Source organism: Triturus cristatus, chromosome 2_2 (assembly GCF_964204655.1).
Source record: "Triturus cristatus chromosome 2_2, aTriCri1.1, whole genome shotgun sequence".
In the NCBI taxonomy this organism is placed as follows: Eukaryota; Metazoa; Chordata; class Amphibia; order Caudata; family Salamandridae; genus Triturus; species Triturus cristatus.
The window spans coordinates 1013336916-1013350730 of NC_140582.1; the positions used below are offsets into that span (position 1 = coordinate 1013336916).

Sequence of the window (13815 nt, forward strand, 5' to 3'; positions counted from 1 at the left end):
ACACCTCTTAGTTGTTGGAAAACCGTGTTATCAAAGCTAAAAACGTTGTTGTGTAAACACCAATGAATCATTCTAATTAGCATTTGATTATGACGGTACATTTCTATGGGTCTCTTGCCCAAATAAAATTCTACTGCTCTAATACCATCCAGATGGGCAATGCTTGTGTATAAGGATGATATGTCCATAGTTAAAAACAGGTACTCACTAGACCATTCGCAGATATTCAATTGGTACAAAAAATCAGTGGTGTCTTTGATATATGCAGGTAAGTTGATCACCAATTCTTGAAGGTAATGATCAATGTACTTAGAAGTGTTCTCAAAGGTGCTGTTGATCGATGCCACAATGGGTCTCCCCGGGACAGGTGTTTCCTTTTTATGCACCTTAGGTATAAAATAGATGTGTGGTAAAGAAGGAAATTCTTTGTTGAGAAACAAAAATTCATCTTTAGAAATAAGCCCTTCCCTTTTCCATTCATTGAGTTCATCCTTATAGTTTTTTTGAATTGCTTTTACTGATGTCATGTTGATTTTTTTGTAACATGCTTCGTCATTGAGGTGGCGGTAAGCTTCTTTGATGTAATCTTTCTTGTCCCAAAGCACGATATTCCCACCCTTATCGGATTTGTTGATGATAATGGTGTTGTTACTTTTAAGTTTATTCATCAATGTTGAATATCGTTTCATTTGCTCATTGGGTATCCTTTGTTGGGTTTTGGATTTATGTTGTAATTTTTTCAATTCCTCAATTAAACGGTCATGATAAATGTCTATGGCATCACGTGGCATATTAGGACAAAACGTGGAGATGGGCTTAAAAGGGCTTTGGCCTGCTTTAGATATGTTAATGTCTTCTGCCGCCGCCAATTCTTGCGTGTCGTTAATTTGTGTATCGTCATTATTGAGTTCATGTAGTGTTCTAACCAACGATAAGTCTTTAGCCTGTAATCCTGAATGCGTGGTGTTGATCTTACTCTCGCAGATCTTCTTCTGTTCCAAGTTATTCTTGATGGTAAAATATTTCCTTAACTTGATCTTCCTGATAAATTTGAAGACATCAATGCGAGTATTGCAGTAACCAAAATTGCTCTCAGGGCAGAAGGACAGACCTAATGATAATAATTGTCTCTCAGCTTGATCAAGGTTAATGTTTGTAAGATTGACGATGGTTTTGTCATCTATTTTTTGTTCTTTTTCCAAAATTGCCGTCTTCCTCTTGTTCCTGAGGCATTTACGCCGTTCGCGCCTCCTTGCATTTCGCCTTTGCTTGTTGAGGCATTTTGTTTGCGCGGACGTAATGACTGTTTGCGCTCCATCCTGATGTAGTCCAGCTCCTCTGCCAGTGTTAATTGCCCTAGATCCCCTCGTTTTGCACCAGGGTTACTGTCATCAGATTCTTCTTCACTTGGAGCTAAACTAGCATCCGAGGACATATTGGAGTCGCTGGTCACCATGTCAGGTTGATTTGAACTGGCCACGGCTTTGTTGTTAACATTACTTTTCTGTTTGCGCAAGTTGTCAAATTTGCGCGCGAATGTGAAGATTTGTCCCGCCTCATAATCCTGCTTATCGCGGGCAAATTTGAATGCCTTCCTAGTTTTAATTACTTCTTCTTGCTTACGTAAACGGTCATTCATCTCTTTTATACTTTTGTCAATCAAGTCTTTACTATCAAGGTGCTCTGGTTTGTTAAGCTCATTGTTAATCTTGGTTATTTCTTCCAAGTTTTTGTCACGGTCGATCCTGGCATATTTGACCAACAGACACACCAAGCGCATAGATGCCTCTAAATTACTTTCAGCCCATTCTTTTAGAAGTAATGGATTAGGGCTGTCGAAGCTTGGCGCCAACATTATCCTAAGGCCTCTAGGAATTCTTCCCACTTCGTGGTACTTCTCTAGCGATCTTATCTCCCACCATTTGGTGAGCTCGCTACGGCTGTTTTTCTCTAATGCCTTCAATAGTGTCTTCACATCTTTATTGTGGCTTGTGTCGATGTTCCCCACAGCTCCTCCCTGTGGAACTTTAGGCAAATTGAGAAACAATTCTTCTGCTGCCATCTCCCGTTCCCGTTCGTTAGACATTGCACCTAATGAAATTGTTCAAAGTTATAACCTGTGGGCAGTAAAATATTTTAACGCCCGTTCTGGCTCATATAGCACCTCCCCACCTGTGATATACTCGTAAATTATGGCAAACCGCGTATAGAAGGCAATTATACGAGTCATCCGACTTATACTAATTACCTCTAAATCCGCGCTGCTTTCTTCGTTTGTCCGATCACAGGGGGCCGACTGCCATTTGCTCGTCACTGAACATGGAACTCCAACTGGTTTGATCAGCAGTCAGCCTACTTCCGGGTGAGGGGTCTGTGAATTCAGGAACAAAACCAACTTCCTGTGATAAATCGATTCCGCTTTTCCCTAGTGCATCATCGCACCGAAGATAGGAACACGAACACTTTGCTCTGCTGTTGCCAGGATTTTCTTTATTTCATATATACAAAAAGGTGCTGCCTCAGACGCGTTTCGGACACTGGGCTGTGTCCTTGTTCACTTAAAAAACGGGGAGGCTTAAACTGAATTTAAAGGCACAGTGTGGGCACAAATGCGTGACGTGCATCGTCATAGTCACAAACATAGAAACAGTACTGACAAAGCATTATATTCTTTCTACATTTCTTCGTCAGAAACGCGGAGGTGCATTTATCCATCACGATTATGTATCATTAAACTGTATCAATTCATATTATTAAAAGTGCCGATACACGCTCGTTTCACAGTGTTTCTCAGCCAAAGAGCACAAATACTAATGCGTCCACATTTTTTTGTTTTTTACAATGCATCAATGTTATGCAGGACATGAAGCTTTACAAATGTGATGCAATAACAATTCCTACTATTTGTGCAAATATATATATATTCACTTAAAAAACCATAGGTTTCACACATGTTATAGTTGGGTGGATATTTCACTCGTAAATAACCAATGAAATTCCACCGTTGTAGTTAGTTCAGATAACTATAACTCGCGCGCCCGCAATCCTCTGCTCATGACGTCACATATTACATCACTCATGACATGGTCAGTGGCATCACTCTTGACATCACTGATGACATCATCCTTGTGATAGAGTGGCGGTCGCGAGAGTTATAGTTCAGTAGTTGCAGAGATATGTAGGTTTAAAAAATTTAGAAATCCTACTGAAATTTGATTGGCTGCCAACACTTCAACCAGGAACTGTTGGCATCCATCTTGGGACCAATATACATGATAGCACCCTATTGTAATGCACTGTAGTGAACAGCAGGTTTTGAGGGTCACAAAAAGGAGACTGTATAAAGGGTTATAACCGATTTAATTGCAGTATTAATTATGGATGGTACCATACTCATTTTAGGAATTGTGATGTATTCTAAGGTGATTTGACCCTGTGAAAAAGCCTTCTGCAGGGATTTCATTAATAGAGGTTATTGAAGGTGCTGCAGTAGCTAAAACAAGAGCATATTTTCTGTAAATTCACACTATCTTTCATCAGCCATATGAGGAGGAAGTCTGACATTTTCAGTAAAACATGTACTTCCAAAAAGAGCAGCCTGTCAGTTGTTTCCATTGTCTTCTACTGCAGCCTCCCTAAAGAACAGCTATAGAGTTAACGGTATTACTTATGACAAAAGTGTGGCACACCTGAAGCCATGTTGATTGAATCAAACTGGTAAAACCTAAACATTTAAAGGATCAAAATGAGGGGGTTCAGTTTATCATAGAAAGTATAGTTAGTGCTGTGAAAAGAAAAATTAGAACACATTTTAAGTGAGTTCTCAAATATCTTCCCATTTGATTTCATTTAAACACTTTGACTAAGCCTGGGCGTAGAACTCCGCGAAGTTACAAACAGACTGCTGTTCGCACTGGTCTTCCTGCCGCTCGGGTAGATATTCTACCCGAGCAGCAACTTGCGCTCGCGAACTTACCGTTCGTGAAGTTGTACAGGGAAAAAACGTTGCTGCATTATGCGAAGTGGAGTTTTCTGCACTCCGTGAGCTCCGCTGAGTGCAGAAAACTCTGCAAATTCCTCAAACGTAGCGGAGTTCACCGCCCATGCCTAATTTTGACATGACGACTGAAATGTGTAGACTGAAACATGCACTTTCAACACCAGCAGCAGACTGTCAGTTAATTCCCTGTTAACGTTCTGAATGTATGCCAAAGTTGTGACATATATGAACGCCATCCTGATGGAGTCAAAGTAGAAAACTGAAAGCATTTTCTACTGAGATTACTGCGTAAATGATGAAATTAAGGAGCTTCTTAACAAATAAGTCTCCCAATAGAGCCCAGATATAGCACAAATATCACCAAAATATAGCCCAAGTGTAGTCCAATTAAAGAAGCGTGCAAAACACTTAATATTTTGTTTTTTCTGCGGTTTTGTATATTGCAGACTTGACCCAAAGGTATAGGAGTAGTTTATATGAGCATCAGTCACATTACACAAGGACATATTCATTTTTGTTTTAGGCATGGGGAGATTGTGATTTGCCCAGAATGTCAAACTGAGGCTGAAACTCAAACCTGGTTCCTCAGTTGCAAAGTCTGTAGCTCTGGCTGTAACTCCACATCCTCTCCCTTAAGCGTGACCTATAATCAAGTGATCAACTGGATACAAAAAATGAAGATATCAGATTTAAAAGTGCTTTGTTGCTATTTGAGAACTCAGAAAATGTGTCCATGATTTTTGTTTAAAGCACTAACCATAATTTCTAATGGAAAGGACCCTCTCATGGAGGAGGGTGCAGAGGCAACAAGTTCCCCACGCTGTGCAGATAGGAGGGGCAGTGGTAGCACAACGGTCCATCTAGGCCAGGGAAAAGGGGGGCAGGGGCAACAAACCAGCCATGGAGTACAGGCAAGAGAGACTGTGGCAATATAAAAGAACATTGAAGGCAGAAGGAAGAGGTGGCTGCAGGAAAACCTTACATGCCAACAGACCAGATTCATGCTGGAGACTCCTGATGTTTTTTAGCCCAAACGGTCTTTAAAAAAATATTTTCCTGCCTAAAATCTCCTCTTTCAATGTAAGTCAATTGGGAAAATCAATTCCCTGTGTTATTTTTTTTTCTTCACATTCTCCCTCTTGCCAAGTTCAAAATGTTGGAAAGTTTGGTTCAGTGAATCACGGAGAGCATGAGGAATGGGGTAGGGACTCAGACTCGGATGAGAGAGGGCAGGAAGGAGGTGGGCAGGGGCACCAAACTGACCTTACAAGGCAGGCGTTAGGGGTTGCAGCAGCACAATACATCACACAGGGGAAGCGGGACGGCAGTGCAGCAAACATACCATGGAAAGCAATAGGGAGGGAACAGGGCTATCCACATGGACAAGAGAGAGCAGAGGGGAAAGAGGCAAGGGCAGCAAACTGACCATAGCGGACAGACAGGAGGGACAGTTGCAGCATAACTGACCATAAAGGGCAGGGGGAATGACAGCGGCCCAAAGGCAGGATTGGGGATAGAGGTCTGCACATGGATAACGGAGGGCAGGGGGCAAGGGGGCAGGGAAGGAGAAGCAAGCTGACCAGGGAAGGCAGATGAGATGGGCACTGGAAACTCAACACACCATTGAGGGCAGAAATGAGACTATAATGCTGTATCCAGAGTGAACTGTGGGAGGGGGTCAGGGGCAGCAAGCTGACTAAACAGGACAGGTGGGAGGGGCTGTGGCATCACAGAAGACCATGCGTGACAAGCGGGAGGGTTAGTGGCAGCACAACGCCCATGGTGGGCAAGAGGGAGGGGCAGGGGCATGCACAAAAGACCATGGAGGACAGATCAGAGGGGTAGGGACTAGACAGAGACAGACTAAGGCAGGGGTAGGGACTTCATAACAGACCATGCAGGGAAGACAGGAGGAGCAGTTGCAGCACTTCAGAGCATGGAGGGAAGAAAGCAGTGGCAGCAAAATGGACCATGGAGGACAGGTGGGAGGGGATAGGGACATGGAACTTGGAGAGGCATGGTGGAGGTGGCAGCTATCTGACCATGCTAGGCAGGTGGGAGGAGCAGTGGCAGCTTAACAGAAAATTGAGTAGGTAGGAGGGTAGCAGGTCCTTGGAATATGGTGGGCAGAAAGGAGGGAGCAGGGACATGCACACACATCGGAGGGCAGGGGGAAGGAGAGTAAAGACAGCAAGCTAAGCACCAAGGCTAAGTAGGAGGACAATGATGTTGCATAGAATAGGGGAATGGAGGGCAGAAGGAGTGAGCAAGGATATCAAGCTTAATGGAAGGCAGTGGCAGCACATCGGACCATGCAGGGCTTGAGAGAGGGGCTGGTGCATGGACTCGGACAACAGAGGGTAGGGATTAAGGTGGATGAGGCTGCAAGCTAACTGTTTAGGGCAGGCAGGAAGGGCAGTGGCAGAACAATGGCCACACAAGGCTGTAATGAGGGAGCAGACTCATGGACAATGGATGGCAAGGAGGTGGGGCAGGAGTAGTAAGCTTGGGTGAGGCCGCACAATGCCAGGCACTGCGTTTAACCCCACCCCCACTGTGTATTGCGATGGTCATCTTACTTCATGCTAAAAAAACAGCATTTGCAATGCAATAGGTCTCTCATTTGTAATTGACAGTGCCTTTTATTTATGTGTTCTGAAAACCTGCAAGCGGTGTGTAAACACACACTTTGTACTTCTAGTTGTTGCTTACGAGGATCAAGGCTAGCAGTAACTGCGCCTCTTTTACTGCCAGTCTTGCTTCTGGTAAGCATGAACTGCAAGTACAAAATGCGTGTTTACGCACCGCTTGCAGGTTTTCAATGCTTTAGCACCAAAGGAAATGTTATGTTTTTTTTCGGTCCTGAAAAATTGCATGGTTCTACTCTACATGTTGTTTTCCATTTGCCTCTCACAAATGTTGGCGTCACTGATTACAGAAGTTTGCATGCTACTTTCGGGGTGAGCTTGGACACAATTGAGTGGCAACCATGTTAGGCATCTTTGGTTTCATTGTTGTAGCATTATTTTTTTTCTGTTCCCTGAATGCTTTTTATTGTACATTTAAGAAGGGGATTCGTGTATTTAGGGTGGCAGATGGTCTTGTCTAATGTTTCTGCACTCATGATAGAAATGCTTGGAATCACTGAGTCTGTTATATTGAGTACCACTGTGTTTTGTGGTTCATTTATATAGCGCTTACTAAACCTGAAAATTTGTTGAATTGCTTTGTGGCGGGTAGCATACTACTCCGCAATCCAAGGTTGGTGATTTTTTTCAGTGATTATTAGTTTTTGTTGATTATTGGGATTAGTCTTCTGCCCCCGGAGAGCAAAGAGGGATGAGTAAGTATGCTAGCAGAGAATAGATATTGTTAGATTGCCGTGAATGGTCACACAGGTGAGTTTGTGATTTGAGGAGAGACGTGGTTAGTGTGCAGACATATAATGGACATTAGGTGGACAGGCATGCACTACAGTAGACTATACTAGGACTGTAAGTAGGCGCGCAACTGCCATTGGGCTCAAAGGGCTTCAGCCCCCACCCCCTGTTGTGTGTGTAAGCCCGGGCTGAGACAGCTTCCTGGGCACACACATAGCTGCACCCGAGTACTTCACAGGTCTTTAAAAGACCATTTGCATGTTAATGAGGCTTTGTTGTTTTTTCACCCCTTCTTAGAGCCCCTGTATCTTCACACTTCCTACTGCCGGAAGAATTAGCCCCCCCGAAAAAAAAATCTTCGCCCCCCTCCCTACCCCGCGAAATTTGGCTCTAGTTGCGCCTCTGACTGTAAGTCATGCAGAGGATGGAGAGTAAGAACAGGGTGAATGGAAAAGAAACAGTGGTATTATTTTGAGTCAGATTTCATGCAGGGGTTTAGGGATGCAGTGGGATTAAGGGCTTTTGAGATAGCATGGAATCGGAGGATCTAGAAAGAAGGGTTGATGGTTAACACCTGTAGGCAGAGTCTATATATTGTTGCAGGTCTATTGGTTCTGTTTGGCTGTGGCTGGTATTGAACTGTTTGTAAAACGGGACCCTTTTAATGCAGTAATAATAATAGTAGTACAAGGTACGAGGACTACAACTGTGAGCACATATCCCTGTCTATACGTAATTGGGACCTGTGCCCACTCCTGCACAGGTGGGTGCCAACCACTTCATCCTCAAGGTTCTGTACGTGTTCCCGCGACTTAAAACTGCTGCATATGCTATGCTTTTGACACACGCATGGGGCAGAGAAGGCTTCTCCTAATATAAGCTGAGGTTAGGTAAATGCCTACAATGGTGCTTCTGGCGTACTCTTGTGCATGACTCGACCCGCAGAGTGGAACTTGTGAGGCAATTATTTCAATGTCAATTTTATAAACAAAAGTACAGTGAACAATGGGGCAAACACAAACGCAGTTTGTATGTAAGCAAATCCTGACTAAGGAAGTAGTTTTGACTGTTTTTGTCCATGAATCAGAGCTATACAATCCTATAAATAATGTGTTTGTGTACCTTGTTTCATGCAGATTCATAATGAACAACCTTCGACTGCTGTTATGTCTCTCATTGTTTCAGTCTCTCTGCTGTTAAACTCTTCCCACTCCTCGTGCATTGTCTTAATCAAGGAACGTGCTTGTACTTGTTCCTTGGCTGTAACCTACTACTGCGAAATACAGTATCAGCCTGCTTTTCCCCCTTTGCTGTGCCTTTGCTTCTTCTGGGAACTGCCCGTGCAACGCAAACCCTCCCCTTTTCTTCCTCCACTGCCAGCAGTGCTGCGCTGCTTGTGAAATTCTTCACTCTCAGTTTCACATTGAGCTGCTGGCCAAGGCTTCAAAGTGGCTGAAATAGCCTCAAAATCTATTATGAGTGCAGTGTGACCGCGGGTTCAGACCTTTCCCATTGATGTTTTTGTGCTCCTGCTTATAGAGTGGCAGCCTGAAAAGGGAAGCCATGAAGAGAAGAAGAGAGGAGACTATGACAAAGAAGATACTACAGAGGATAGAGGCATTTAGTAGGAGGCAAAAAAAATCATACTATGAAGGAAGACAGGTGGGTGAGAGGAGGACGAGTCATTGGAGGGAGAAACACTGAAAAGGGCCAATAAGGATGATGCAGTTCTGGGCTAAGAGGAGGAGCGGATGAGGACGCTTCTAATGAAGAGTCATGGGCAGTATTGCGAGAATCCAGCATCAGGAAGTAGGGCAGTGCTTTGGAGTGCTGATGGAAGAAAAGACGACAAGCTTGGTACAGAGGAAAGGAAGGTTGGGAGAAGTAGGAGAAGGCATAGCGAGGATTATAATACATAGCGTAGAAATGCAACAAAAATGATTACGGCGATAGAACAAATAAATGCATAGTGTGGGAGAGGAGGATAACGCTAATGTAGCACATCAAGTTGAGGAGGTTAAACAAAACTGGTGCCTTAACATTTAATACAGCAAAATGATTGCATCTTTGATACTGTGGTTGTGGTTGATTTAGCTTCTGATTTGTTTGCAGTTGTTGGGCCGTCAGCAGCCTTCTTTGCTTTATTTCCACTCTGAGTCCACTAAGTATGTGTGAACATTGTCTTGGACGCACTTTGCCTGCCACAGTATGCCGTTGAGTGCCTGTGGCAGCGCAAAGAAGTTTGTAACGTTTCAATTGCACTAATATAGCACTTTATACCTGTTCGAGGTGCACACAACACTGAACACACATGCACGTGACTTACTCCCTTTCGCCGCTGCTTATGTTTAAAGTCTGAACCGAGGTCCCTCCATGGTCAAAGTGTTGAGTAGCAGGCTTTAATGAGCGTTGTCTGCTCGCATGCCTGGCCTGACCCCCCGTTTTCTCGCCTTCAGTAGACCTCTGTGTAGAACTGCTTCCTCGCTGGCCATATTTCGTATCTCCCCAGAGTGCCATCACTCAAACGGATGCCCTGGGAGCCGAAACCAGCCACCCCTGCTGAACTTGCCAGAGCTTAATGAACAAGGCGGGAGGCCGCTAATATTAAAGTATGACGTGCTGCCTTTGTGAAAGTAAAAGCGGGCGCTGTGCGATGCAGTCCGGGTGGTCGAGCCGGAAAGGAGACGGGGAGGGAACCAAAAAGCCTCTCTCCAAATGAAATGCGAGCATTTAACATAAAGTATGACACGCGCAAATGAAAATCTGAGGCGGAGCTTACACCCCACTTCCGAAACAAACCCGACGACAATAGATCTTGCAGAGCAAGCAACGCATGCACTGCGACGCTAGGCGAGACCTAAAAAAGTGCACACCCCGTTTAAGAGTCAGCGATTCCCTCTGTGTGGTTAAGTAATGATTCACTTTGATCATTTTTTTTCCATTGTTGGTCTCTCAAACAATACTGGTCTCATTGTGATATTATGGCTGGTGGGGCAGGAAATCACAGCAGAATAAATCCGTATTTGTAAAGCGCGAACTACTCACCCTTACGGGTCTCAAGGCGCTGGGGGCTGTCGTGGAAATTAAGTGAGCTATTGCCCAGAGTCACATGGTGCTGAGCTGAGCTGCCTTCTGAGCCGGGGATCGAACCGTGAACCCTGTGCTCCGAAGTCAGCTGCCCTGGCACCACACCTCTCCACCGAACAGAAGAACATAGTCTTGTCTAGTCCTTTTTGAGGACACCTTCCTTCCTCAGTTATTTAAATTTTCTGCTTGCCATTCCTCCGTATTCTTGATAGATGCAGAGGAAATTACCTTGTTCATTTATTCATATAATTCACAAGTTTAGCTCATTGTTTTCTTATCCCATTTCCGTCCATTTTCTCCCAAAGCTTGAACATTGTTTCTTGAAAAAATAATCTCATCTTATTTGCTGTTAAAATCAGGCAACATAGTTGTACATTGGTATCAAGAGAGAAGCTTCTACCAGGCTATCTTATTTAACTTTTCCATGTCCTCCTCTGTTTGTTGTCTCTTGTGCTTTCAGTCTGACTGCTACTTGTTTTGCTCTCGATTATGTCCTTCATTAAGTAATATAATGTAGGTCTAGTCTCCTGACTTTTTAATTGACTTTTCACAGCCACAAAAAAGTTTGAGGTTGATGAATTCTCACTTACGTTTCAATTAAATTTTTTTATTCTTTCAAGTAAATTATTTTATCGTTTAAGTGTAAGCAGGCGGGCTTCATTCACAACCTTTTACTGCTTGAGGTTTGCATTGGGTCAGCTTCTGTTGTCTCTTCGAAGGTTGCTTCAGCTACCTGCACTGGGTTGTTCACGTCTGGCTCTATCCAACTGGCTCTATCCAATTGCTTTTTGTGAGCTCTAGTTATTTGCTGTATCTGCTAATGAGTAAACCTAGTGGTACCTTGTATTTTAATGCGCATAGAGACAAGATGTTTTCTCTACTGGTACACTAAACAACATTTTTTGTAGTTTTCACTTTGTGATTCCTCTGTGATTGCCTTTGTTGGATGCTTTTTGCTGATCCTGCCTTGCTATATTTCTTCCTTTGCTAACAGGATTTGCGGTTGTTTGTTGGATCCTAACATCTAACCACAAATCTTTCTAGATTAATGTACCCCATAATTTTAAGGTGTCCTCTGACTACGCTCCTGTTGCCCTGGTGATGACCAGCAGGCGGATGCCACAGGGTAAAAGCAACGTCTTACCCCAGCTTACTGAATCTGTAAATTAAAACTCATGTTCATTGGAAATTTTTAGGTTGAGCCTAGCGCAGCGCGCATGCACTGCTCTTAGAAATACGTCTGCTCTTTTCCACACACTCGTGCATGGGGTGGCATCCACCTTGTGGGAGCGAGCAGCGGCGCGCAGGGGCCATCTGTTTCCAATTGGTGTGGCCGTGCGGTTGCTTTCATTTTCCCTGGTTCTCGTATCTAGGCCGCTTTCACTTTCTTACTTGATACGCACTGTGTTCATTTTGTATTTCACGCTTTCTTGTTTTATTTAAGCATACCGTGCAACGTTGCGGTGCTGTCCTTTCAAAAAGAGCATGGGACAGGAGCGCGTTACCTAGAGCATTCGATGCAACCATCAGCAATTGGAAGGCACAGAAGCTGTTTGGGTGCAACATAAGAATGCGGCCCCCAGCCTGGACACCGTTCTTTGGTTTTTCAATCAAAGAAAACAAACGCTCTTCTTCACCCCATGGAGCCTTCTCCGTTTAGTGGGAAACCGAGGAACAGACTACAAAAATGCAATAAAACTAAAGTACCCTATTTAGAAACTTACTTGTAGACCCTCGAGCCAGAGCTGTTGATCCGAAGCAAAGACTTACTGTATCATATTCATTTTCTTTTATATTAGTTATCTAGCGCTGCACAAAGCACTGCGTTTTAAAGACGCATACCCAGGTGAGTGCCATCATTTCACTTGGATAATTGTGCAGCCCACTGCATTCTTCAACATTGTTTGTTTCATCAATGAACATTTTCTTGGCTGCATGGCATCCAGAGGCAAACTCTCGGACTGCTAGACAATCCAGACACATTCATGCAAATCTAAATCTAATTTTTATTTTCATGAAGCAATGGCATTGATTAAAAGCTGGAGATTTTTACTGTATTTAACTGACTGTAGCAGACCTCAGACTGTTTTATTGCAGCTAACAGTAAGCAACAGGGACCTTCTTGATGAAGATTACATACGGATTAGGAAACAGTCAACTTATTCGGCTAATTATTTTTAAACTAATTAGATGCACACGTAGCCGTTTGAAATGGAGCCACACAGTGTGTTTGACGGGTAACGTGGAAAATCCGGCCGCTTCAGTACCTGACTGGTGACAGTATGTAAAAGCCATGTGAAGGCACTGTGCCACTTAAGTAGAATAGCTCCCACCAAATTATTGGTGGCAGCTGCACGTGTACCCAGACACACGTATCATTATTTGCAAATGACTGAAAGATAGTTTAAAAAGTTTGAAGAAAAACACATCTACAATGTGGGTAAACGAAACACAGATATGGGACACAGGATAAAGGCAAGTCCTTAAAATAGTGTTCTGGGTTAGTTCATAGGCTTGGATTATAGTTATTTGAAGGGTTTGGAAACCGGTAACATTTAGGATTAGACCTTAGGTTTTACAATATAACTGAGAAATATTAGGGGTGTTCAAACCTGTAGGAAAAAAGAACACAAAATGTTTTCTTACTTTTCCATTTCCCATTTAAAATGTATTCCCACTAAACGTTTCTCGATTTAGAGTTACTACTTAAAATCTTCCCCATGTGTTCACTTCGAACATGGAGTATTTAAGGTGAGGGCTTGCATTGTGGGACACTGAATGGTATTTTTTTTAATGAATGGGCATAGCCTCTGATGAGCTTTGGTAAATGTTCACCTGAGATGACAACAGAAGAGAAGAGTAGGTTATGTCTGTTAGCTGAGGCCAGTTCCAGGCCAGACTGTAGGTCACTAGGTGGCCACTTAAGCAGCACAGGGAAGGTGGGATACCGATCTACCTCTTCAAGCAACCCTCATCCTGATGAGAGGTAAACCTGACTGTAAGGGATACCAAACATCCTTGCACTTGCTTTACTGTTAACTTGAGTGACTGAAAGTGACTACATTTTAAAGTTTAAAAAAAAGACAATTCTTTTTAAAGTGTGATAATGGATGCAAAATGGTCACCCTGAGGAGTGTTTGAAGGCATTCAAAGCATATCCATGGCAAAAGAAGGATCTCCCCACTTCCAATACTGATGGGCAGAGAGGGCCAAGAGACATTGCTCATATTAGAAGACAGTTGAGAGAAGCAGGTTATCCTATATTACTTAATTTTCTTAATTGTGAGACACATTTTAAATTCCCTCTTACCTAAAGGATGTGAAAGCGATGTTAACCACCGTACGAAT

General features: G+C 43.4%; 1 protein-coding gene across 7 annotated transcripts in view; it reads left to right on the top strand.

Moving 5' to 3' along the window:
• TBC1D14 (TBC1 domain family member 14) overlaps nucleotides 1-13815 on the top strand; it is a 767086-nt gene that overhangs the window by 219019 nt on the left and 534252 nt on the right. The window lies entirely within an intron of this gene.